General features: G+C 44.9%; 1 pseudogene across 1 annotated transcript; it reads right to left on the bottom strand.

Annotated features, from left to right (window-relative positions):
* Positions 1–4,309: 4,309 nt before the first annotated feature.
* On the bottom strand, positions 4,310–25,112 carry LOC311522644 (interferon-induced very large GTPase 1-like; annotated as a pseudogene). The gene is made up of 3 exons: positions 25,029–25,112; positions 23,715–23,868; positions 4,310–8,844 (listed from the first exon to the last, which is right to left on the bottom strand). The product of its transcript is annotated as an interferon-induced very large GTPase 1-like (transcript).
* Positions 25,113–26,524: the final 1,412 nt, after the last annotated feature.

Consider the following 26,524-nt stretch of genomic DNA (forward strand, 5'->3'; position numbering starts at 1 on the left):
ATGGAAAACGGGAGAGATTCCAGAAGACTGGAAATGGGCATCTATAAAAAGGGAAATGAGGACAACCTGGGGAAATACAGACCAGTCAGCTTAACTTCTGTACCTGGAAAGATAATGGAGCAAATAATTAAGCTCTAAATTTGCAAACATCTGGAAGATAATCAGGTGATAAGTAATAGTCAGCATGGATTTGTCAAGAACAAATCGTGTCAAACCAACCTGATAGCTTTCTTTGACAGGGTAACGAGCCTTGTGGATGGGGAGAAGCAGTAGATGTGGTATATGTTGACGGTAGTAAGGCTTTTGATGCAGTCTCACCTGACCTTCTCATAAACAAACTAGGGAAAGACAACTTAGATGGAGCTACTATAAGATGCGTAAAAAACTGGTGGAAAACCATTCCCAGAGAGTAGCTATCAATGGCTAACTTCCTGTCAGGGTGGTTAAGCACTGAAATAAATTGCCTGAGGGGTTCTGGAATCTCCATCAGTGGAGATTTTTAAGAGTAGGTTAGACAAACACCTGTCCGGGAGGATCTAGATAATGCTTAGTCATGCCATGAGTGCAGGGGACTGGATTAGATCAGTGGTTCTCAGCTGGGGGTCAGTGAGCCCTTTCAGGGGGGCCGCGGAGCCCCACGGCTGAAACCTGGAGCCCCAGTGCTGAAGCCTGCCCCCCCCTTCCCCCTAAGCTAGGAGCGGTGCGGGTCTGAAGCCAGTGGGCCCCCTGCTCTAGTTAGGAGCGGCGCGGGGCTGAAGCCCGCGGTGCCCTCCCCATCCCCCCCAAGCCAGGAGTGGCACAGCCAGAAGCTAGGTGGGGCTGAAGCCGGCAGGGTCCCCACACCCCCTCCAAGCCAGGAGCAACGCGGTGCTCGAGCCGACAAACCTCCACTCCCCCAGAAGCCAGGAGCAGCAGGGAGGCTGAAGCCAGGAGTCCCAGTGACTTGACCCTGAAGCTGGGCATTGCACTGGAAGTCCCCCTGCGTGCATACAGCCCATAGCTACCCCCTGCCTGCACCCTGAGCTACCCCCTGCCCATACACAGCCCTTAGCTATCCCCTCCCTGTACCCTGAGCTACTCCCCTCATTTCACACAGCCCCTAACTAACCTCCTGCCCGCACCTGAGCGGTTTTAAAACTTTTTGAACTGAGTCCCCCCTTTCAGTTACATTTTTGGTTGTATCCCCCCAGAGCCCAGACAAGCTGGGTGCCCTCCTGAGCGAGTCAGGGGGTGGAGATGGCACATCCTCCCTGGACCCTGCTGTGTGGAGCTGGGATGAGCCATGCCAGGCCTTCCTTACCCCCCCGCCACCAAAAAAAAATTGAAGTAAAACTATGCCTATGCCCAAGTGTGTCCCCCTGGCCTGGAGCCCACGCTTACCCCCTGCCGGGCCCTCTTGTTCTTATAGGATGTTGAATGGGGTCTCAGCAAGAAAAAGGTTGAGAACCCCTGGATTTGATGATCTCTCAAGGTCCCTTCCAGTCCTATGATTCTATGTGGAAAGGAACAATTGAAACCGGGTGACATGGGCAAATCCACTGAGCAGCTGGGCTGACAGATAGAGTACGGCAACTGCGTGGCATGTGGCAATGAAGAGAAGAGATTCCCCCGTGGGACAGTAGACGGAGCCACTGCCCAATCCAGCTACACTCACAGCCCCACTGCCGAGAAGGGACACAGAGAGGGAGTGTCACGGGTTGGGGTCACTACAGAGAGTTTGGGCCATCAGTGTTGTTACTGGGGATTTCTAACCCTACATATTTCGGTCTGTTTGTGTGTATGTGTGTATAGTTATCTAATTTCCCTTGTAACTGTGGAAAATCCAGTCTTTGGGTTGGGGTTGAACTGCTTCACCTGGGGGTTGCTCCATTGACTCCACAGCTGGCCCTGCCTATCCCACCACAGCGGTTACTAACTTGTGCCGCATTCCGTCTCCACCCCCCCACCCCCTCCCCAAGTGAGAGCTCAGGGCTCCATGAAATGTTCTCACTGTTTAAATGAGAAAACAAAGCCCATTTTTCATGAGGTCAGTCGTTCTTATCAGCATCAGGCCTCTCAGAAGGGCTCATTTAAATGTTAAGGGGTCCTGTATTGCTTGGGATCTTGGGTTTGTACTTTGGAAGCATCACATCTCCTGAAATGTTTGCTGACCTCACCCACTATCCTTCCTCTCAGGGCTAAATAAAACAAAAAGTTTCAAGGCAACATTTCAAAATAAATAAGCCACCACAAAAAAGTCTGTTCCCAAGTTTATTTTGTTTAACTGTAAATGGTTTTCTGTTGTTTCTTATGCGTGATTACATTAAAACAAGAATACTAATTTCTTAATGCACAATAGGGAGAGTAAATGACAGTCATGCTCTAAATATAGCAGTTTAATTGTCTTCAACAGATTCTTATTTGGGGGGGAGAGACTCAGTTTAAACACTCAACATACATGCCAATCATTTATCTGTGTTTACAGCCTATTCTAAAGTAATTACTTCCTACTATGTAATACTCAGGTCCTGAATCTGCCCTTGTCTTGAATAAAGAAAGTTTCACTGATGTAACTTAGGCTATGTCTACACTGTCAGATGTACAGCGCCAGGAGTTGCAGTGCCCCTCAGAGAGCGCTGCAGGGAAAGGGCTGCTGTGTGTTCACAATGCCAGCACAACGGCAGCTCTTGCAACGGCCACAGAGCAGTGCATTGTGGTAGCTATCCCAGCATGCAAGTGGCTGCAACATGCTTTTCAAATGGGGTGGTGTTGGGTGGAGTGTGACAGGGAGTGTGTTGTGTGTATGTGGGGGGAGAGAGAGTGGGTTTGGGGGGGGGGATGAGAGCATGTCAGCATGCTGTCTTGTAAGTTCAGACAGCAGCAGACTCCCCTCTCCCTGCCTCTCAAGCAACATTCCACAGTAATGGTTTGCTTTGTCCCAGAGCAGATAAGCATGCCAGCTGTCAGAAACGGCGCTTTGAAAGGACATATCCGCATTCCTACAGCCGATTCCAAACAATGACAAGAGTGGCCACTTGACTTAAGGGGATTAGGGGACGTTTCTGGAGGCGGATCAGAGCGCAGTAATGCAACACCTCGTTCACACTGACGCTGGGGCGTTTCAGCCGAGATGCACCAAGCATTATGCTTCTGGTGGAGGTGGATTTCCAGGGGCACTCCCGCTACAAAGTCCAGGTGCTCTACGTGCCTTGACAGTGTGGATGGGTCATGAGTTAGGGTGCCCGGGGTTGCTTTTAATGCACTCTAACTCACAAGTGTAGCCAAGTCCTTAGTGATTTTCAGCTATTAGGCTGGGCAGAAATGCTGTCCTGCCACAAGTAATTGTCAGCTCTTTTGAGCACTTAAAATAACAAAAGGCCCTATCTCCTGAACAGTGGGGAGAAACAGGTTAAACCAGACCAGGGACCCTTAGGGAGAGTTCACTCCTCCTGGCAGAGATACCTCTCCTCACCCCTCTTACTTTCGCAGGAGTCAGGCATTCAAGCACCTGGCTTAATGAGTCCTTTCAGCTGAGGGTGACCCCTCATTTGAGACAGGTTAAGCACAATTCTGCTCCCCTTTACTTATACAATAAATGCAACAACACTGACAACAACATTTCACTACCCCTTCATTCAGTACTAAAGTGATCTGTAACCCAACACAAGTCAATATTGATCACTTTGAGCAACACCTCTATATCTGCTGGATATCTAGGCAGAGTAGGTGAGTTCATGTAAATACAATTTCCTCCTAAAGTCTCTCCCGCTCCCAGCTAGCTGTCATGGGAGAACTCATTCGGACCCTGTTTACATAGTTATGTTAGGAAGAAGCTTCTCCTCTAAAAACGTTTCTATACAATTTCCATTAGATGGTTTCTTGCACCTCCCACTGAGACATCTTGTAATGGCCACTGTCAGAGACAGGATGGATCACTGGTTTGATCCAGTACAGCAGGGAGATGAGATACCGAGCTAGATGGCCTTTAGGTCTGATCCAATACAGCAAGGATGTGGGATACTAGGCTATATGGGTGATTGGTCTGATCCAGTACTGCAGAGAGGTGGGGATACCAGGCTTGATGGGCTGTTATTCTGGTTCAGCAAGGACACAGGGATACATGGACTATCAGTTTGCTTTGGTATGGCTGTTCCTGTGCAGCAGCCTTGCACTAACTGGAAGAAGTGACCTGCAATTGATTTTTTTTTTTTTTAGTTTTCAATTTAAAAAACGGTATAGGCTGTCAGATTGGTTCATATTCCATTTTTTAAAATTAAGGGTTTTGTTTTGTTGAAGTGTATCCTATTTAAAGAGACTCTTGGCATGTCTATTATTTCATGTAAAACACTTCCTTTAGGCTCTTCAGCGCCTGCTCTTTAGTTAGATTTTTCCAGTCTCCTGGAAGATCTGCTGCTTTAGCACCATACGCTCTAGCTAACTGGTCACTGAATGATTTGAAAACAAATTTCCTGAAATCAGAAGCATCAATATTGGGACCAGGCTGAATGTGCCAGTCTGGGTAGTAATGGCGGTAATCTTTGAAGGGATGAAATTTCCCATCTGCGGCTGCAGTTCGGAATTCACGATTGGAAACCACATCAGAGGAGCATATGGAATGCTCAAGCTTTTGTGAATCACAATCCCTGAAGTTCCCTAACCCTTTGGGTCGATGGACTGATACAAAATGCTCTTTATGGTCAGTGCCTCCTGCTTCACAGGGGGCTTCACAGAACGGACACTGCTTCCCACAGCCAAACACTCGCTTGAAGATCTCATCCTGGGGTTTCACTGGCAGGCTGGAGAGTTTGGTCTCAAGTTCCAAATGATTAAACTGGGTTAAGATTTGTTGTTCCAGCTCCAGAAGGAAGATTTCAATGTTACCAGAAAGCTGCTCAATTTTTGCTGTGGTTTTAAACTGTACTCCAACTAAGCTATTGCTGGAAATGGCCAGGTCCTGCTGCAGCTCTTTGCAAAAGCTGTCTAAAAAGGCAGAAACTGTGTTATTGTTTTTATTTATGGAGTTTTTCAGAACTCCCTTGATTTTATTTATTATTCTGGATAGAATCCCTTTCTCCAAATCCCTCAAACTTGCCTTCCCTCCATAGTGGTCTATCAGACATCTCTGTATCCAGGATTTGACAAACTCTTCATAGTTACTTATCTATTTCACATAGTTGTCAAAGTTCATCTCTTCCAGCAGCTTCTTTAGCAAAAAGAACTGAAAGAAGCTTCGGCTGGTGTATTCAAGGGCCTGTTCACTGCTGAGAAAATTGTCAACTATTTCTAGTCCGAGCCTTTTGTTGACATAACCCACCAGGGCAGGTTTGAGACACTGATCACAGAAATTCCTCGCCCTCGTTTGGCTCTCTTTCTTTTCCAAATGGAGATCAGTAAATATGGAGAAATAATGAGGTCAGCTTCTCCAGATGTTGCTGAGGATCATTTTCTTTGATAAAATCTTCATGCATCTTCTGAAATGCCCAAGCTGCTTCCCCCAAACGTGAAGCTTCAGGTCAACTTCAAACAAAGGAGAAGTGTGAAGTTTCTCAATCTCCTCCTCTTTTAACCTCTCATTAACCATATGCAGCAGTTCTCCACAATAGGTTTCATCATAGTCTGTTTTGGATTTAACTTTTTCTTCAATGTATTTCTTGCATTCAGTCATTAAAGATAGAGCAAGCTCTTCAGTTTTACAGTAACATTCCTGTGAGAAGTATTCTGCAACTGCTCTGGTCCATTTTAGGTTTAAGTATTCCTTCTTCATTGTGAAAGACTTCATTCTATAATCCAGCAGGCTTTTTGCATGTTGCAGTATCTGTCTGACAGCACCCCCTCTGTGCTTCAGATCCTTTCTCAGCTGGAGATCCATATCTTGAACAACTTGACATTTCTGTAAAGTACAGAGCGTTAACTCTGACAAGGTTTCTCGCCACATCGTTTCAAATTCTTTTTTCAGTTTCTCATTGTCTAGTTTATCTTCTCTGTTTCGGCATTCAGCCAAGAGTCTGTCAACTTCCCCTTCAATTTTCTGCTTGTACCCAGACTGGATATTGTCTATCTTGCGCTGTCCTCTTCGTATTCGAATTGCTTCCTCACAGTTACTGCTTGAATAATTTTCAAGTTCTCTTTTGAGGCTATTTGCGCTCCTTTTGAAATCTTCTCTGTACTTTTCTATCAGGTTCAAATTTGGAGCTTCACCTTTAAAATACTGTTCTAAGTTATTCAAGAGCTTCTGTTCTCCCTGCTGTAGCTTCCCTTGTGCTTCCATTTTTAAGCTGTGAAAGAGATCACCCTCTAGTGTCTCTGGCAGCTGATTCTGGATAAAAGTTTCTTTTTCAGATATCCAGAGATACATCTCCTTGCGGAAACCTCATTCCCATTCAGAATACTTCACAGACAGCTGGTGATAGGCTTCAGCTACAAGGCTGTTTCTAAAGCTAAAGATGAAGTTCTCATGTTTCACTGACTTCCACAGGCTCTTCAACCATACAATAAAATCAGGAATATCCTTTCCAGCTCTTTTCCGTGAACGGTTCTCTATGAATTCAAACAGGTATTTCTTTAGCTCACACACACTCTCACTGTATCCAGTGTTTACGGGAGCCATTAGAGGGACTCCATGCCGCAAGCCAGGCATGTACCAATTGTGTTTTTCTGGGTCATACTCCACAATATCAGAAAATGTCATTTCCCTGCTTTGCTTTTCCATCCTTGCTGCAGCTTTGGTCATTTCATTCAGCTGCTCCAGGAGGTGTTTCCTGTGCCTCATATTTTGATCATGAGCAGACACATCACTGACATTCTGGTGCACAAACTGGCAGTTTGGCTGTTTTCCTATTTCCTCCATTCTGAGAAATGCATGGACCACAATTTGCAGAACATCCTTCATTTCTGTGGCATTCTCCATGGCCATGTTAACGATGGTGATGTCACTCAGTCCAATCACCAGAGTGGCCAGCTCATTGTCATGTTGATAACTGTCTTCCAGTGCTGTTAATTCAGGGGCCTTCAGACCTTCACTGTCTATCACCAGGATGAAATCACAGCCAAGCAGCTCCTGAACAGCTTCTGTAACTTTAATGAGTGTCATGAACGCTCCTCGCGTACATCGATCGCTACTCACTGCAAACTGCAGGCCGAACATGGTGTTGAGAAGAGTGGATTTCCCAGTGCTCTGCACTCCCAGCACTGTTATAACCACCATTCTGGATCTACCCCCTAGTCTGATATGGAGATGAGTTAGAACATCTACTACCCAGTTCATGGGGATGTTGGAGGCATCTCCATCGATCAGCTCCACAGGAAACCCTTCCAGCATCAGGTCAGCTGCTGTGCATGGGAGATGGGAGAATTGTCTTTGGCTTTCTTCCATTTTCCCTTCTTTATCCAGGCTAAATTTCATCCATTTCAGAAAGTAATGTTTCTCCACTGGATTCAACTGTACTATTCCATTGATAAACTTAGTCAAACCATTAGTACGGTCACACTGATTCTGCTGTCTACGTATCTCTAACCATTTCTGTTTCAGTGCAGATTTATAGTCTTCAATGGCCACGTCCCCTTGCCTTTTCATTAGGCACATCTCTTCTTCCAATTTAGCCAAGTTTTTCCATGGGTCTCCTTGCAGGCTCAGCATTTCCCTTTTGTATTTTGCCCCATCTCTTATTTCTGCAGTGATTTCTTCAGTATATTTCCTCGCACACTGACATGCCTGACACTCCTCATCCACCTGGATTCCCAGGTCACGTGCCGTCACAGCCATGGCTCCCAAACTCACTGTCTTCGGAGATGAATTCACTATGGTTCCTATGGTGGACTTCACCTTTTTCCACAAATCCTGCATTATTCATGATAGTATCTTTCACCAGTACTAGTGATTTGCTCAGTTTCAACACTGAGGACAGCTTATTAAGAAATCCCAGAGTTTCTTTGGGTTTCTTATTCTTGCAGTTGAGGATGAAGTAATATTTAGAGCTGGATTTTTTCAGAGATGACAACAGCTCGTATTCTTTCTCACCGATGCTCTCGGTAACTATGAACACTGCGGAGGAGACCGCTGTTAAAAAGCTAAACTGTAGCCAGTGGGACTCAATGTCTCCATGCAAATTTGTAACTGCAATGGGTTCTGGGAAAAGATCAGAATTTTCCGTCCCCCCAGGGAAATACCAGGAAATCTCAACCAGCCCATCTGCGATTTTCTGAAGGAAGTTCCCAGACTCCATGTCCCGATGGATAAAGAAATCATGGTGCTGCTGGGAGGGGCTGAGAACCTCATTGAGGAGTTGGGACTTGGAGAAGCTGTAGCTCCCCATCCACACAAAAGAAATCGTTGGCATTTCTGTGAGCACCAGGCTCTCCTATCTGAACCCTCTGCTCTCTGCCAGGGAGTGCGGCCTCCACTTCCTCACAATGTCCCTCATGGCCCACAGTAATAGGGTGCCCTTGGGGGTGTTGAGGGTGGGTAGCAGCAGAGGGAGGGCAAACTGGCACATGGACATTTTGGACAGGATCTCCTGCTGTAGGAAACTGAGCAAAGCAGAACAGCACAAAGAACATCAAGAGATTGCAGAGAAACTTTCATCTCAGTGTCACTAAAACAGAAAGTGCCATCAGTATGCAGTTTCTCCTCATAATCATCCATTTCTTCTGCAGGAGCCTTGTGCCCAATGCTTGTATTTCTGGCCGTCCCATTCAGAGCTATGACCTTCCTCAGGAAATGCCAAGGTAAATCACCTAATGCCTCTGGAATCCTGTTCTTGATGCTTTCTGGGCAGATCTCCAAAACATCCCTCAGCCTGATCTTGATGCTTCTGTGCTTCTCCAGGTTTAATCTGGACAGAACATCTTGAAATGCTTTACTTCTTTCTGCAGAAGGAAGTTAAAACAAACCAAAATTTCAGAGTAGAAAATGGTGACTTTATATACAGTTTACTCATTCCATAGACAGCCTGATGTTTGTAATTTAAAGAAAAGCAGTACCCAGTAAGTAACAGATGACTTATACATCCTGGATTCAATTCTTCTCTTACTTATATTGGTTTAACAAAAATGAAGCCAATGGGATTACTTCCATGCAAATAAAACATAGTTCTGGCCCACTTTGAACTCCACTAGGTTGGTTTGCATTGTTTGATCCCAATCCTTATCCTCAGCGCAGTGCAAAGTCCACTTTAAAATGGCTTAAGTGGCCAACTGAGAATTTCCTCGAAAATCTTCCAGTATAACCAGCTCTATGACATCCCAGCTCACAGCTACTGGAGGAGGGGGCATAGACTCAGGACCCTGTCTCTGTGGTGATCCCAGAAGCTGGAATGATCCCTTGGCTGCTCTAAGCTGCTGCTCAGGATCAGACTGGTGGTCTGAGGATCAGGTGGCTGTGATGGTAGCCTTCACCCCTCACCCTGAGTTGTGCTGGGCATCAATGGCTCATCCGGAGGATCTGACCCTTTATTTCCCTTTCAGCAGTCAGTGCAGATTACACCTTCTGGGAAGACTTATTTTTGATTTTCTTCATATCTTCCTCCATCTCTTTGCTGGGACATGTCTTTTACAGGTGTAGCTAACAGCACTGTGGCTTTGCTTACTTCCCAGCGACCAAATCAGTCCCTTCACTCACGCTACTTCCTCTGTCCTTTTGGGGAGCTGTGAGTACTGTCATTACTTACAAAGCAAATTTACCCACATTGCAACATGGGGAGCTAATGCGAAGACACCTCCAGGCCAGTCCTGGTACGGTAATGTCTCCAGTGCAGTGTTAGGGTATTTGGACCTGATAAAAAATTAACCCATTTATTATGTGTTATAGAGACATTATTAAGGTCACAAGAGCAAACTATTCCACTGCACAGGAAAGATAGGAAGAGTGGCAAGAGACCATCCTGGCTTAACCAGGAGATCTTCCATGATCTAAAAATAAAAAAAAGAGTCCTACAAAAAGTGGAAACTAGGTCAGATGACAAAGGACGAATACAAACAAACAACACAAGTATGTAGGGGCAAAATTAGAAAGGCCAAGGCACAAAAGGAAATCAAACAAGCTAGGGACATAAAGGGTAACAAGAAAACATTCTACAAATACATGAGAAGCAAGAGGAAGACCAAGGACAGAGTAGGCCCATTACTCAATGAAGACAAAAAAGCAATAACAGAAAATGTGGAAATGGCAGACGTGCTTAATGACTTCTTTGTTTCGGTTTTCACCAAGAAGGTTGGTGGCAATTGGATGCCTAACATAGTGAACACCAGTGAAAATGGGGTAGGTTCAAAATAGGGAAAGAGCAAGTTGAAAATTACTTAGACAAGTGAGATGTCTTCAAGTCAATAGAGCCCAATGAAGTGCATCCTAGAATACACAAGGAGTTGACTGAGGAGATATCTGAGCCATTAGCTCTTATCTTTGAAAAGTCATGGAAGATGGGTGATATTCCAGAAGACTGGAAAAGGGCACATATAGTGCCTATCTATAAAAAGGGAAATAAGAAAAACCCAGGGAATTACAGACCGGTCAGCTTAACTTCTGTACCCGGAAAGATAATGGAGCAAATAATGAAGGAATCAATTTGCAAACATCTAGAAGATAATAAGGCAATATGTAATAGTCAGCATGGATTTGTCAAGAACAAATCATATGAAACCGACCGGATAGTTTTCTTTGACAGGGTGATGGCCTTGTGGATAGGGGGAAGCGGTAGATGTGGTATATCGAGACTTTAGTAAGGCATCTGATATAGTCTCAAATGACCTTCTCATTAAAAAGCTAGGGAAATACAACTGAGATGGAGCTATTATAAGGTTGGTGCATAACTGGTTGGATAACCATTCCCAGAGTAGTTATCAATGGCTCACAGTCATGCTGGAAGGGCACAACGAGTCGGCTTCTGCAAGGATCAGTTCTGGGTCTAGTTCTATTCAATACAGTCATCAATGATTTAGATAATGGCATAGAGAGTACACTTATAAAATTTGCAGACGATACCAAGGTGGGAGGAGTTGCAAGTGCTTTGGAGGATAGGATTATAATTGAAAATGATCTGGACAAACTGGAGAAATGGTCTGAGGTAACTAGGATGAAATTCAATAAGAACAAATGCAAAATATTCCACTTAGGAAGGAACAATCAGTTGGACATGTACAAAATGGAAAATGACTGCCTGGGAAGGATTACCGCAAAAAGGGATCTAGAGGTCAGAGTGGACCACAAGCTAAATATGAGTGAACCGTGTAAGACTGTTGCAAAAAAAGCAAACATCATTCTGGGATATATTAGCAGCAGTGTTGTAAGCAAGACATGAAAAGTAATTCTTATGCTCCAGTCCACGTTGATTATGCCTCAACTGGAGTATTGTGTCCAGTTCTGGGTGCCACATTTCAGTAAAGATGTGGACAAATTGGAAAAAGTCCAGAGAAGAGCAACAAAAATGATTAAAGATCTAGAAAACATGACCTATGAGGGAAGATTGAAAAAATTGGGTTTGTTTAGTCTGGAAAAGAGAAGACTGAGAAGGGACATGATAACAGTTTTCAAGTACCTAAAAGGTTGTTATAAGGAGGAGGAAGAAAAATTATTTTCCTATCCTCTGATGATTGGACAAGAAGCAATTGGCTTAAATTGCAGCAAGGGAAGTTTAGATAGGAAATTTTTCCTAATGTCCGAACTGTCAGGGTGGTTAAGCACTGGAATAAATTGCCTAGGGAGGTTGTGGAATCTCCATCATTGGAGATTTTTAAGAGCAGGTTAGACAAACACCTGTCTGGGGTGGTCTAGATGGTGCTTGGTCCTGCCATGTGGGCAGGGGACTGGACTTGATGACCTCTCGAGGTCCCTTCCAGTCCTATGATTCTGTAATGAAGCACCAGCTCTGCTTTAGTTTAGGTTGAGAAGCCCTTTCTACTTAAATGTTAATTCTTCTAAGTGCTGTAAGATCTCCATGCTTACTTGGACTGACTTGAAATTTGTTGTCTCATGGGGGAACAGGATAGGGTTAGTGACCCAAATTTTGGGGTCATTTGAGCAAGGAGTTCCCCAGACACAGCTCGTCAAAAACACAGCATTTTGCAAAATCAGTAGTCTTATAATGGAGGGGATTGTGCACCACAGAGCTCAACATCCCCTACTTGATCTCAGTCACTCAGCATTTATTTCAGCCAGTGTGTGGCACTCACTGCCCGTTTGAGGAAGCAATACTGAAAACATCTATTAAAGGAAACCTTTGGCTTTCTAGAAGACTGCATGCAAACACTCATGAGCCAAAGAGATTGAAACGTGCATGTGCTGTGAGCCTAGACAAGAGTCTTTCCAGACAGTCCACTCTCACAGTAGCTGGATGGCTCAAGTACATTTGAGCCCTACTCTACTCCACAGTATTAACAACCTTCCTCAGAATACCATCCTTGCCACAATGAATGTCACTTTCCTCTACACCAATATCCCTCACAATGACAGGATAGCTGCCTGCCCCAAATATTTAAAAGACAGTGGACAACCATCAATTATCCATCCCAAACACATAGCCAAACTCATCCAGTTCATCCTCTCCTGTCATAGATTTACCTTCAACAATAAACATTTTGTCCAAAGCATGAGAACAGCCAGGGGTACTAGGATGGCTCCCCAATATGCTAACCTCTTCATGGGTCATCCTGAAGAAGAATTTCTGGAGAAGTGCATCATGAAACCAGTGATATACCTGAGAAATTTTCATCCTATGGGAAGACAGCTTAAACTCCCTCAGACTTCCACCACAACTTCAACAACCACCACCCATCCATTAAACTCTCTCTGGAGCTTTCCCACACTAGCATCAACTTCTGGACACCACAATCAGCTTCAACAATGGAACCCTACAGACAACCATATACAAGAAACCCATGGATCACCACACCTACCTTCATAGATCTAGTAACCACCCCAACCATACCAAGAAATATGTTATTGAAAGCCACTCAGATACCACAGAATGTGCTCTGAGGAGAAAGTAAGTGATATATACCTTAATGAAGGGATAACCTTTTTTTTGTCAAGGTCCAAATTTCTTGGTCAAGGTATAGTCAAGGTCCAGACTCCAAGAAAAAAAAATTGAGAAACCCATAATGATAATAAACAAATAAAAACATTGTGGGATCCATTCAAAAGCATCTCGCAGTCCGGATTTGGCCCATGGTCCGCCTATTGACTATCCCTGGCTTAACACACTTGTTGTCGATATTGTGAAGGCCAAGACTATAACAGTGGTCAAAAAAGAGCTAGGTAAATTGATGGAAGATAGGTCCATCAATGGCTATTAGCCAGGATGGGCAGGGATGGTGTCCCTAGCCTCTCTTTGCCAGAAGTTGGGAATGGGTGACAGGGGATGGATCACTTGATGATTACATTTTTGATTCATTCCCTCCGAAGCACCCGGCATTGGCCTCTGTCAGAAGACAGAATACTGAGCTAGATGGACTTTGGTCTGACCCAGTATGGCCGTTCTTATGTTCACTTAAAACCACCTTCACCAAACAAGGACACTCCATCAGAGAAGTAGATTGCATCATGCAACAGGCCACCCAAATACCCCAGGAGAACCTGCTTCAGTACAGAAATAAACCCCCTTCTCACTGCATACCCCTATTTGTCACCTACCACCCCGCACTGGAACCCATACAGTAAAGCTAGAGTAACCACCAATGGGTGTAAACAACTACACCCCATACGCGATGGGTACCCCATCATGAAAGAAATATTTCAAGAATCATCTCTTCTGGTCTTCCAACAATCTCTTCAAACTCATTGTTGCCCTGGTTTGAGGGATATGTATACCCCATTATGTGATCAAACTAATTGCAACCATATTATGTGCATTCTGCCAATAGGAATTAATGAAATAGAACACCACATAGTTAAGGGTTAAGTTGGAGAGAGGCTTTTAGAAGCGAGGTCATATCTAGCTGATAGTTTTTGCTAATCAGAATGGGAGGAGGGGACAGACAAGTAAACAACTGAGACTGAAAACCTTGGTGGTTGGAAAACTTTGAATCTAGGCACCTCCGATATGAAAAGTTGACTGAAAGTTAGAAAAGAGATGATCCAGTTGGGGTCATTATGACCTATGTGTTTTGTAGACGTTAGTTATAAAAGATTAGCTAATAGAGTATATTGTGGAGCAGTCCTCTGAAGCCATCTTGAGACACTTTTTTCTGACACCCTTTCTCCCTGGTGGGTGAGCAACTGGCCACTACAAACCTGCTGTTAATTACTCAATACCATTCCAGATGTTAGGAAAAATATCTGGGATGTTCTAAACCTATTGCTTATGTCTCTGTATGCTTAAATCTAATAAACTGCAGTGTTAGATAAGAGCATACTTAGTTGCATTTAATCCTTGATCAGACAGAACTGCTGTGTTCCTATTGATTGATTCCTGACACTGCATGGAGTGAAATAGTTAAGTTGCCCCTGTTGTGGGTTCTGAAAACCCCAGGTAACACTCGTCATCAAGAGGAAGCTCCCCACAGACCAGGACACACCCACTCAAAGCAGCACCAGACTCTGCCAGAACAATAGATGCAAAACTTGCAGACATATCTCCATTACTATCATGATCAACACTCCACACAAAACACCTTTCAAGATTCCAGGATCTTATACATGCCTATCACATGTAGCACACTTCATCCAGTGCACTAAATGCCCGAATAATGATTATATGGATGAAACAGATAACCACTATACACTCAAATGAATATACACAGGAAAATGATAAAAGACAAAAACACCCTATCACCTGTGGGTGAACACTTTTCTTAAAGTAATCACTCTATATCTGACCTATCAGTCCCAATCCTCAAAGGAAACTTGCCCAGCATTGTGAAAAGAAGAACCAGGGAGCTTACATTCATTACTCTGCTGGACACCAAATCGTGGATCATGGACATCATGGATTGAACAGAGACACTAGATTTATGGTTTATTAAAACAATCTGTAATCCACTAACGCCCTCTTTTTTTCCTATGTTTGCAGAGGTGCTAATGGCCCACTCTACTTTGAATGGTCCCTTACAATATGTGCTAACTACTTATGCTAAATAATCTGTTCCATCTTGCATTTTGCTCTGACATTGGGAGTAATGTTCCCAGACCTGAAGAAGAGCTCTTTGTGGCTCAAAAGCTTGTCACTCTCACCAACAGAAGTTGGTCTAAGAAAAGATATTTCCTCACCCACATTGGCTTTCCAATATCCTGGGATCTACCCAGCTACAACTACGCTGCAGACAACCCTATGCTTGTCAGAAATCTGAGAATCATCTCTAGGAATATTGACAGGTTTCAGAGTAGCAGCCGTGTTAGTCTGTATTCGCAAAAAGAAAAGGAGTCCTTCTGGAACCTTAGAGACTAACCAATTTATTTGAGCGTAAGCTTTCGTGAGCTACAGCTCACTTCATTGGATGCATTCAGTGGAAAATACAGTGAGGAGATTTATGTACACACAGAACATGAAAAAATGGGTGTTATCATACACACTCACTTAAGATGAGCTATTACCAGCAGGAGGGGGGGCGGGGGGGAGAAGAAAACCTCTCTTGATAACTGCTGGAAATGGCCCACCTTGATTATCACTACAAAAGGTTTTCTCCCGTGCTCCCTCCCCCGCCCCTGGTAATTATTATTTTCTGCCGGTATCTGCTGCTGTTCTTGTGACACAGTGCCCTCTGGTGGGCAAAAGGTGAAATGCAGCAACATTTTGGCAGAAGCTTTCTTTTCCTGCACAAAAAATTAAAGATATGCATGGCTCATTAATTATGCATGCCTACAGTAGTACAGAATTCCTCCAGGAGTAATGTTTGGAGGACACAACACAACAGCTGTTCCGTTCTAGAAGATTTTCTTCTTTGATGAAACACAAATGCCTCATGATTAAAAAAATCCCATTCCCCATGTACCAAGTGAACCCTCCAAGGATTGAAATGCAGTAGCTTTCAAGTTCAAAATCTTGGTCTTTATCTTCAAGGTGCTCAATGGCCTTGGCCTAGTGTATCTAAAAAATCAACTAACGCTACAGGACAAAGACTGTGGTCAACATTTACTCTTGTCTGCCACAATGAAATGGAATTCTTTACAAGGGTAAAAAGCTCATCTAGGTAGGAGACAGAGTTTCCTTGAAAAGGTGACCAATAATTTAAATCTGATTGAATATCAGATTAGGAGTGAGCAGAGGGATTCAAAGAGAAAAGTGGTGGGTTCAAATCAACAGGTAGAGAACGTGCTTTTAGCAGCTGAACCTCAATACACTATTTCTTTAAAAAATGCTTATGGTTACACTGGACACAGAAATATTTTGGATTGCTTTTTCCCAAAATTGGCTTTTCTGAATTGTTTGGGATATATACTCAATGTGTGTCCACCTCAGATACCCATCCTACCTGACCTTAAATGAAATTGATGAGTTCAGCATTAAAAATTAAACATTGTTTTAAAATTAAGTATTTTAAATACTTGTGGCACCTTAGAGACTAACAAATTTATTTATATGCTCAAATAAATTGGTTAGTCTCCAAGGTGCCTCGAGTCCTCCTTTTCTTTTTGCGAATACAGACTAACACGGCTGCTACTCTGAACCCTATTTTAAATACGTTATTCTTCCTCTATAATGTGGTCATGGCCTTTCCAGTGTGCAGTAAATCTGAAATTACTGAAATTGAAAATTTCTGAAGCTTACTTTTACCAGCTTAGGTTAAAACTTCCCCAAGGTACAAAATTATTTTACCCTTGGATTTCCACTGCCACCACCAAACTTTATCTGGGTTTCTGAAAAAATGGAGTTTGGACACGTCTTTCCCCCCAAAATCCTCCCAAACCTTGCACCCCACTTCCTGGGGAAGGTTTGGTAAAAATCCTCACCAATGTGCATAGGTGAACACAGACCCAAACCCTTGGACCTTAGAACAATGAAAAAGCATTCAGTTTCCTTACAAGAAGACTTGTAAAATCAGGATGGTAGAAACCTTGCAGGGTAATTAGATTCAAAAGATAGAGAATCCCTCTAGGAAAAACCTTAAGTTACAAAAAAGACACACAGACAGGAATAGTCATTCTATTCAGCACAGCTCTTTTCTCAGCCATTTCAAGAAATCATAATTAACACATACCTAGCTAGATTACTTACTAAAAGTTCTAAGACTCCATTCCTGTTCTGTCCCCGGCAAAAGCAGCATACAGACAGACACAGACCCTTTGTTTTTCTCCCTCCTCCTAGCTTTTGAAAGTATCTTGTCTCCTCATTGGTCATTTTGGTCAGGTGCCAGCGAGGTTGCCTTTAGCTTCCTGACCCTTTACAGGTGAGAGGATTATTCCTCTGGCCAGGAGGGATTTTAAAGGAGTTTACTCTTCCTTTTATATTTGTGACAACTATTCATCGAAAGAAAGAAAGAAATTAGTAGTCCTTACATATCCTGCTTTCTTTGTATGTGTCCGTCTTCCTTAGATCATAAGGTCTTTGTATTGTTAAGGAAAAGTTAGCACATGTGACTCCATTTTGGTTTGGGGCCCACCATTGTCTAAAACTAAGCACATCATGCACCTGGAGGAGTGTTTCTTAGACATTGCATCCCTGTGAAAATCCTCCTCCTTGTCTCCAGCCTGCCTTGACTCCCAGTATCTGATTTTTGTCAGTCTCTAACTAAGTATCTCCTGGCCTGTGATATGATGCCTCCCATCCTGATAATAAAAGTTCCTGATGCATGGCTTTAGGACCATGCTGTGTAATTAACATACTGGTTTAGCAGGAGGAATGCACCAAGCAGGGATAGGTGGTAGATAAGAAAAGGGTTTGTTTATTGGCTAAGGTTTCTGATGCACGAGGGCAATATGCTTTGCTAAAAAGTATATAACCTTTGTATAATCTGTATTCGGGGTCCCCTCCTGGCTAGCAGGGGGTCACCACGCTCGAGCGTAATAAACTTGGTGTTTTGTGGGAACTCTGCAGTTGTGGACTTTGTTTATGTGCCTCAGCCTAGATTCGAACTGTGCGTGACCTATCAGGTATAATTCGTAACAGCATTTGTGTGCGTGTCCTACCAGGTATAATTCGCAGCAGTTGTGTGCGTGTCCTATCAGGTGTAATTTGTAACAGTTTTAGGGAGTGTCCTTACTCTTTCTGTTTTGTAAAGCACACACGATTGGTACTGAACAGATAAATAATTGGTACATCACCAAAAAACAAACAAAAAACAAAACAAAACCCACCTTTGTAATAAAGGTTGGTCTCCTCAGTAAAGTAAGCCATAAAAATTAGGACAAAGGCTACGAAGTCAAGTACTCAAGTACAAATACCAGAATGAGTATTGCCCATGAAACATTAACTCTGCAATAAATGAGGCAGGGATCCTGCAGACAACAGACTCCTTCAATACACAGCCCCAGAGCAGAGAATTCTGTGCACTGAATAAGGCAGGGGTCGGGAGGGAAAAAAATAACTTGGGATCATGTAATTAACATCTGCATCATCGGGCAAAGGCACAAAAGGACTGAATTAAGGGTGCCACGGCAACACTTATTTGGACATTTGCTAACCTGAAAATGCTAAACTTTGTAACCTTTTAATCCTTTTAAAAACCTTGACTTTGTATTTACTAATTATCTGATGGTTTAATTTATTGATGAAAGCTAATCTAAGAAGTGTTAAATGAAGGGTTTTTGGTTTCTTAATTTCCTTCGTTTTTGAATAGAAAGAACATCTGTTATATATGTGCTGTTTAAACAATAAAGCTCTTACTCATATGTTGTTTTCAGTATATATTTTATTGCCATTCTTATCTTTGTGAAGGTCCCTTGTCACCACTCAGTGCTGTGTTGATCAGAGTATAGAAAGTAATTAAATTAAACTGAGCCGCAGAAGGAACTGCAAGGGAAGCCCTACGCCCCAGCTGCAGATGCTGGGCAGACACCCAGAGTGCCGAGAGCAGTGGGGAGGGGCACGAAAGTCCTGAACTCAGCACCCCAGTCTTGGCTGCAGTCACGGGGGTCAGAAGCCCCTAGCCCAGACATCCAGAGATGTGGCTGGAGCAGAAGTTGCCAAGGCCAAAGCCCTCAGCCCAAAGCCGGGCTGATGCAGTGCACTCACTTCTGCATGCCTCTGGTGCACCTGACATCCCCAGCCCAACAGACAAACATCTAGGAGGCCCCTACTGGGTTCTCCTGGCTGGAGGGATCCCAGCAGGACAGGCAGATCGGATTCCACGGGGCAGGGCTAATTTGATCTCGCCAAGAAAGGCACAACAAGAGCCAGCAGCTGTCAGTTCAAGCCAGAGAAATTGAAATGAGAAGTAAGGCACATATTTTTGACAGTGAGGGAGACTAACCACTGGAACAAACAGAAAAGGAGGACTTGTGGCACCTTAGAGACTAACACATTTATCTGAGCATAAGCGTTCGTGAACTACAGCTCACTTCATCGGATGCATGCAGTGGAAAATACAGTGGGAAGATTTCATATACACAGAGAACATGAAACAATGGGTGTTACCATACACACTGTAATGAGAGTGATCAGGTAAGGTGAGCTATTACCAGCAGGAGATGGGGGAAAAAAAAACAAAAAATAAAAAACCTTTTGTAGTGATAATCAAGGTGGGCCATTTCCAGCAGTTGACAAGACTGTCTGAGGAACAGTGGGTGCGGGGGGAGGGGATAAACATGGGGAAATAGTTTTACTTTGTGTAATGACCCATCCACTCCCAGTCTCTATTCAAGCCTAAATTAATTGTATCCAGTTTGCAAATTAATTCCAATTCAGCAGTCTCTCACTGGAGTCTGTTTTTGAAGTTTTTTTTGTTGAAGACTTGCCACTTTTAGGTCTGTAATCGAATGACCAAAGAGATTGAAGTGTTCTCCAACCCAGTTTTTGAATGTTATAATTCTTGACATCTGATTTGTGTCCCTTTATTCTATTACATAGAGACTGTCCAGTTTGGCCAATGTACATGGCAGAGGGGCATTGCTGGCACATGATGCCATATATCACATTGGTAGATGTGCAGGTGAACAAGGCTCTGATAGTGTGGCTGATGTGATTAGGCCCTATGTTGGTGTCCCCTGAATAGATATGTGGACACAGTTGGCAACGGGCTTTGTTGCAAGGTTAGGTTCCTGGGTTAGTGGTTCTGTGGTGTGGTGTGTGGTTGCTGGTGAGTATTTGCTTCAGGTTGGAGAGTTGTCTGTAAGCAAGGACTGGCCTCTCTCCCAAGATCTGTGAGAGTGATGGGTCATCCTTCTACATCCATAGTGGCCAGGATGGCCTTTTCTGGAAGATCACTGATGGATGGTAGTTTCCCCAGGATGTCGGTGGTGTCTCGAAGATAGCTGGGAGTGCTGGTAGCGTAGGGCCTGGGGAAGAGGTGGATTCTCTGTTTCCTGGTATCCTCCCATCACAACTGGTTATCATTCTGGAAGGTGCCATGGCACCTTTTTGTGAATTACAAGCAATTGGGCTTAATATGGTGGTAAGCGTGTGAAATGTCATAGCCAGTGAAATAGAGGCCGGATTAGGAGATCAAATAGTTTCACAACCGATGCCTCTATGAAAAACTCAGTGTGGGGTGAGGCATAGACTCTGCTGTTTTACTGGGTGGCCTGCTCGCTCCCCAGAATCAATAATGAGCAAGTGGGGAGATCCAGGGTGCAGCTCAAACATCCAGCTGGGCTGGCCAGGGGCAGACATCAGGCCTGCAAGGGAAAGGTGAGTGTGGCAGTGACTTCACAAAAGCCTTTGGCAGGAACTCAGCCTATTGGGCAAAGGTGATGAGGCGGGTGTGACCCCACAGAGCTCCCTTGACAACAGCCTGGCAGGACAGGGGTGCGGGGCAGGGGGAACCTCGGAGACCCCTGTAGCCTTGCTGCAGCAAGCCTCCATCTCGCGGTCTCTCAGTGGGGACCAAGAGACGGTTGGTGTGGAGGAGATTCTCGGGATTATTTTTATGACTGTATTGATTGTGTGGAAAGAAATCGTCATCTGTGTAGAAGGTAAGAAAAAATATAGGCTCTAAGTAGAAGATGGGGGACCCTATCCTAGCAGATTCAAAGGCATCCCCACCCTCCCAGTGAAAAAGTTTTTCCTAATATCCAAGCCTTCCACACTGCAACTTGAGATCATTGCTCCTTGTTCTGTCATCTGCCAGCTCTATGAATTTCATGAGAATCAATCTTTCATTAGGAAAATAATTCAAAAATACAAAGACAAAACACGTGAAGTGAAATCAATCCATCATGATCTTCAGTGTCTGGGGGGGGTGGGCCTCGGAGGCCAGACTGAGACCCTCATTGGCTAGGGACACCCAGGAAGCCATTAAAAAAGTTCCAGTCCTCTTTGGAACCAAGTCTCCATAATCCAAGGAACACCTGAGGGCTGCGGGAGATAAAGGAGTGCTGAGAATGTCTAACTCATGATTGAAAATACAGAGATGTGTTATTGGCTTTGGATGGGGGACAAGTATCAAATCCGTTGGGGTTCTTGCCCCAAACAACAATCACCCATTGTCCTTTAGAGCACAAGGGCTCTAACACGCCTGACGTGCTCAAATCTCTTGCCTGCTAGGACTTAGAGAATTTTCTCCATCTCCATGATAGAGAGGGAAAGAGAAAAGAAGTGACCTCTCTTTGGTCACAAACCACGGTCATGCTGGAGCTAGAAAAAGAAGCATAAGAAAAAAGTTGTATGAAAATGTTTTGCATTTAAAACTGATTTCTTAAACAAAGGAAATTTGAAGTGTGGTTAGTGAACTAAAATGATACTTTCTGGTTTTCACGTGTTTCTAGATTTATGAACTAGTATATCCATCCCCTCACACCTAGTTTTTATCCATAGATTGAGGGAGGAGAAGAAGTTTGCCTGTTTTGTGAACTCTCAATGGCTTTCTTGAATTTCAACGAACGAGTCATTGGACTGAACTCTTTGAATAAACTGAAAAGAAGACAATAGTTTCTGCACCTTCCAAGGAAGCTATTGCTGTCCAAAGCTGGCTTAGCATTTCAGCTAACTTTGCTTCCAGGGCTTTAGCTATCATGTCAGTGGTGTGACTCTCTCAAAAACTTGGCAGTGAACATGTTCGATTTCATGTTATTTTTTCCTCTTCTCTTTAAATTATTGAAGAGATTTTCATAAATTTTGCCCTTAATTTAAAATAGATGATTTTTTTGGTCAAGCTGGGCCTTACAAATCTCTAAGGATGAAGATTCCACCACCTCCATAGGTCACACTCAGGGCCAGGGAGACTGGGAATAGAAGAAAATCACCAGTGAAAGCCAGGAGTCCAGATTCCCACCCCCCTGCCTCAGTCACAACAACAAGTCACACTCAGAGCCAGGGAGACTGGGAATCGAGTCCCGCTGGCACTTCCCAGCTCTGGAAGGGACTGTTCCTCTAGTGGTTAGTGCGGGAGCCTGGACAAAGGCTCCATCCCCGGCTCTATCCCTGACTCCCTCAACGACCCTGAGGCAGTGGCTTCTCCTGCCCAGGCCTCTGTTTCCCTCACTGGGGTTGGGGACACTCCCCTACAGCCCTTGGGTCATCACGCTTCAGGAATGTGCGTGAGGTACGAGGAGACCTGGAGATGGGAGGTGTGCTGCTGGCCATAGGTCAGTGTTGTGAACCCCCGGTTGCTAGGCTGAGTTTATCCATCCCCTGGCAGTAAAACATCATCTTGTTTTCACAGCCACTTTCGATCTGCAGGCTTCTACTCCCTGCTCTGCTGGCAGGGCATTGGGCAGCACCCTTTCCAGCCCACCTGGGTGCAGGAGATCAAGGAGGAGGGCAAGAGACTAGGCCTCGGTGAGTATCTGCCACCCAGCGCTTTCCCATCTAGAGCAAGTGAGTGGAGTTCTCCAGAGCCATCCCCAGTGTGGTGGGAATGGGCCAGCAAGAGGGCTCCCAGCCCTTCCCTTGCAGGAGATTGTTCCCCACATCGAGAGTCTTTGGGGAGGGCAGAACCTGCCAGGTGCTGAACACCCACAACCGCAATCAGTGGGAACTGAGGGCGACTCCTCCCTCCCAGCATTGGCACCTTGTGAACTTTTGCTGGGGACTGTCCGGGTGCTGCTCTTTCCCTGGCCTGGGAGGGAGCGGGACCTTCTGGGGTGGAGGGAGCTGCTTGTCCAAACTAACAGAGAGCCCCACTGCTCTGAAAGGACGAGACTCCCCTGGTGTCACAGGGCCCCAGGGGTGAGGGGGAACGTTGGGAGCAGCCTGTGCTGTGAGCTGCTGCCAGTGGGTGTGGACGGCAGCCCCCATGCTCTGGGGTGGGGTGTGTGGTGAGGAGAAATTGCCTCAGCGGAGGGGAGGTGGATGGAGGAACAGGCAGGCACATTAATGAGAGGCTGCCTTGAACCCAGACTCATGGCTGCTCCCCACTCATTCCCAGGATGCAGCGGCTGAGGCGGATGCTGAGGAGGAAGGCCGGGCTGGTGGCTCCGGAGCCGGTAGGGAGCAGCGGCCGGCTTTCCCAGGAGGAGAGCGGCCCCTCTGTCCCCGCGGGCGGGGAAGAGGCCAGTGGCCAGGCGAGGAGGAGGAGCTCCCTGGCTTTCTGGAGGAGGAGGAAGACACCAGCTCCCTTAGCATGCCCTGAGGCCCCTTCTGGTCCCAAATGGAGGTGGCCCAGGGTTATGCTATGTAGGAGGGACCCAAGAGAGGGTGGGAGCCTGGGAAGGTGGCTCTGCAGCTTCCTTCACAGGAAGCGGAGGAGCCAGGAGCCGCAACCCAGTGCCCAACCGGAGCCATCCACCAGCCTGGCCACCGAGGAGCCCCCAGCCAGCCCAAAGCAGGGGCTGGGCGACTCTGGCACGGGGACCAGCAGCTCCTCCTTCTCCCGAGGGGCCAGCAGCCCCTCCGTGGGGTCTGAGAGCCCTGAGGCTGAAGTCTCCCTCTGTGCAGGTGAGGGGAGACCCACGGGACAGGGGGGAGGACAGGGACAGCGGGGGACTAGTAACACCCTGTCAAGGTTTCTTCCCTACTCTGAACTTTACGGTACAGAGGTAGGGACCTGCATGAAAGACCCCTAAGCTTATTTTTACCAGCTTAGGTTAAAAAAACTTTCCCAAGGTATAAACTTTGCCTTGTCCTTGAACAGTCTGCTGCCACCACGAAGCATTTTAAACAAAGAACAGGGAAAGAGACCACTTGGAGACGTTTTCCCCCAAAATATTTCCCCCAGCCCTACACCCCCTTTCCTGGGGAAGGCTTCATAATAATTTTTACCAATTGGTAAAGGTGAACACAGACCCAAAGTCTTGGATTTTAAGAACAATGAAAAATTAATTAGGTGTTTAAAAGACGAATTTTAATTAAAGAAAAGAGAAAAGAATCACCAATATATAGTTAGGATGGTAAATACCTTACAGGGTAATTAGATTTAAAACAGAGAATTTCTTGAGGCAAAACCTTAAGTTACAAAAAGACACAAAAACAGGAATATACATTTCCTTCAAAGTTAGTAACAGCCCGTTTGTTGAGCCATTTATGAAACAGATTTGTTATTTGGTTTACATAAGCCACATTAGTTCAGGCCTTTTTTAAGGGTTTGAAATTTTACTTTGTAAGTTTTAGGTCTAACTTGAAATTGGCAATTTGGCTGTATTGCGCAACAAATGGCCTGTAATATCTGGCCAAACCTAAGAAGGATTGGACCAGTTTTGTTTTTTTTTACTTTGGGACAGGCCACTTTTGGACAGCATTCACTTTGGCCTGTAGGGGGTTGATAGTTTCTTGACCCTCCTGATGTTCAATGTAAGCTACTCTGTTTAGGCCTATTTGACACTTTTTAGTCTTAACAGTTAGTTTTGCTTCCCTTATGCGCTTGAAGACTTTTTGTAGATGTTCCAGGTGTTTTGCCCAGGATTCCAAAAATATGGCCACATCATCAAGGTCTGTGACTGCACATTTTTCCAATTCCGCTAGGAGACCATCTACAAGTTTTTGGAAGGTGGCGGGTGCATTCTGCAGCCTGAAAGAGAGCACATTAAATTCATACAGCCCGACATGTGTGATGAAGGCGGACATTTTCTTGGCGGATTTATTTAGCGGTACCTGCCAGTACCCCTGGGTTAAGTCCAAGATAGGGATGAACTGGGCCCGTCCCAGTTTCTTCACTAGTTTATTTGTTCGTGGCATTGGATAGTTGTTTGGGAGCGTTACAGCATTCAGCTTATGGTAGTCCATGCAAAAACGTATTTCCCCATTTGGGTTGGGAACTAGAACCACTGGAGATGCCCATGCACTGCCAGAGGGGCAAATTACACCCATTTGTAGCATATCCTGGATCTTCCATTCTATAGCAGTTTTAGCTTGAGGAGACACCCGGTAAGGTCGGGCTCTAATTGGGTGAGCATTACCTATGTCAATGGAGTTGTATGCCCGTTCAGTCAGTCCTGGGTGGCTGAGAACGTCGGCGTGTAGCTAGTGCACAGCTCCTTGATTTGCTGTCGCTGCATATACCCAAGGGTCATGGAGAGGTTTACCTTTTCCACACCACCAGCACTTTTTCCTTTGTAGTAGACACCTTTAGGCCACTCAACGTTATCTCCTCCCTGGGCTGTAAACTGACAAATCTTTAATTCTTTGGAATAAAAGGGCTTTAGAGAATTAATATGGTACACCTTAGGCTTTCGGTTGGAGGTGGGGAATGCTATGAGAAAATTAACAGCTCCCAGGAGCTCTTGGACCATTAATGGCCCTTCCCACAACGCTTTTATTCTGTGGGCCTAGAGTGCCTTCAAGACCATGACCTGGTCCCCTACACTGAAGGAATGCTTTCTGGCATGTTTATCATACCAGGCTTTTGGCTCTTTTTCAGCATCCTGTAGGTTTTCTTTGGCAAGGGCTAAAGAGGTTTGGCAGGTGTTTTGCAGGTTAGTTACAAAGTTCAGAATGTTAGTTCCTGGAGAAGGTGTAAACCCCTCCCATTGCTGCTTTACCAACTGTAATGGCCCCTTAACCTTGTGGCCATATACAAGTTCAAATGGTGAAAACCCTAAACTGGGATGTGGTACAGCTTTGTAGTCAAAAAGCAACTGCTGCAACACTAGGTCCCAATTATTGGAGTGCTTATTTACAAATTTACATATTATGGCCCCCAAAGTTTCATTAAACTTCTCCACCAGGCCATTTGTTTGATGGTGGTAAGGAGTGGCAAACAAGTGGTTCACCCCATGAGCTTCCCAAAGGCATTCCATAGTTCCTGCCAGGAAATTAGTTCCTGCATCTGTAAGGATGTCGGAGGGCCAACTTACACTGGCAAAAATGTCTGCTAGTGCCTGGCACACACTTTTAGCCCTGGTGTTGCTTACAGCTACTGCTTCTGGCCATCGGGTGGCAAAATCCATGAAAGTCAGTATGTACTGCTTTCCTCTGGCTGTCTTTTTTGGAAAAGGAGCCAGAATATTTACAGCTACTTGCTGAAATGGAACCTCAATGATGGGGAGTGGCTGGAGAGGGGCTTTGACCTGGTCTTGGGGTTTTCCCACTCTGTGGCACACCTCACAAGACCGGACATAGGTAGAAACATTCTTGCCCATTCCCTCCCA

Source organism: Lepidochelys olivacea (assembly GCF_965140295.1).
Source record: "Lepidochelys olivacea isolate rLepOli2 genome assembly, chromosome: 6".
Taxonomy (NCBI): domain Eukaryota; kingdom Metazoa; phylum Chordata; order Testudines; family Cheloniidae; genus Lepidochelys; species Lepidochelys olivacea.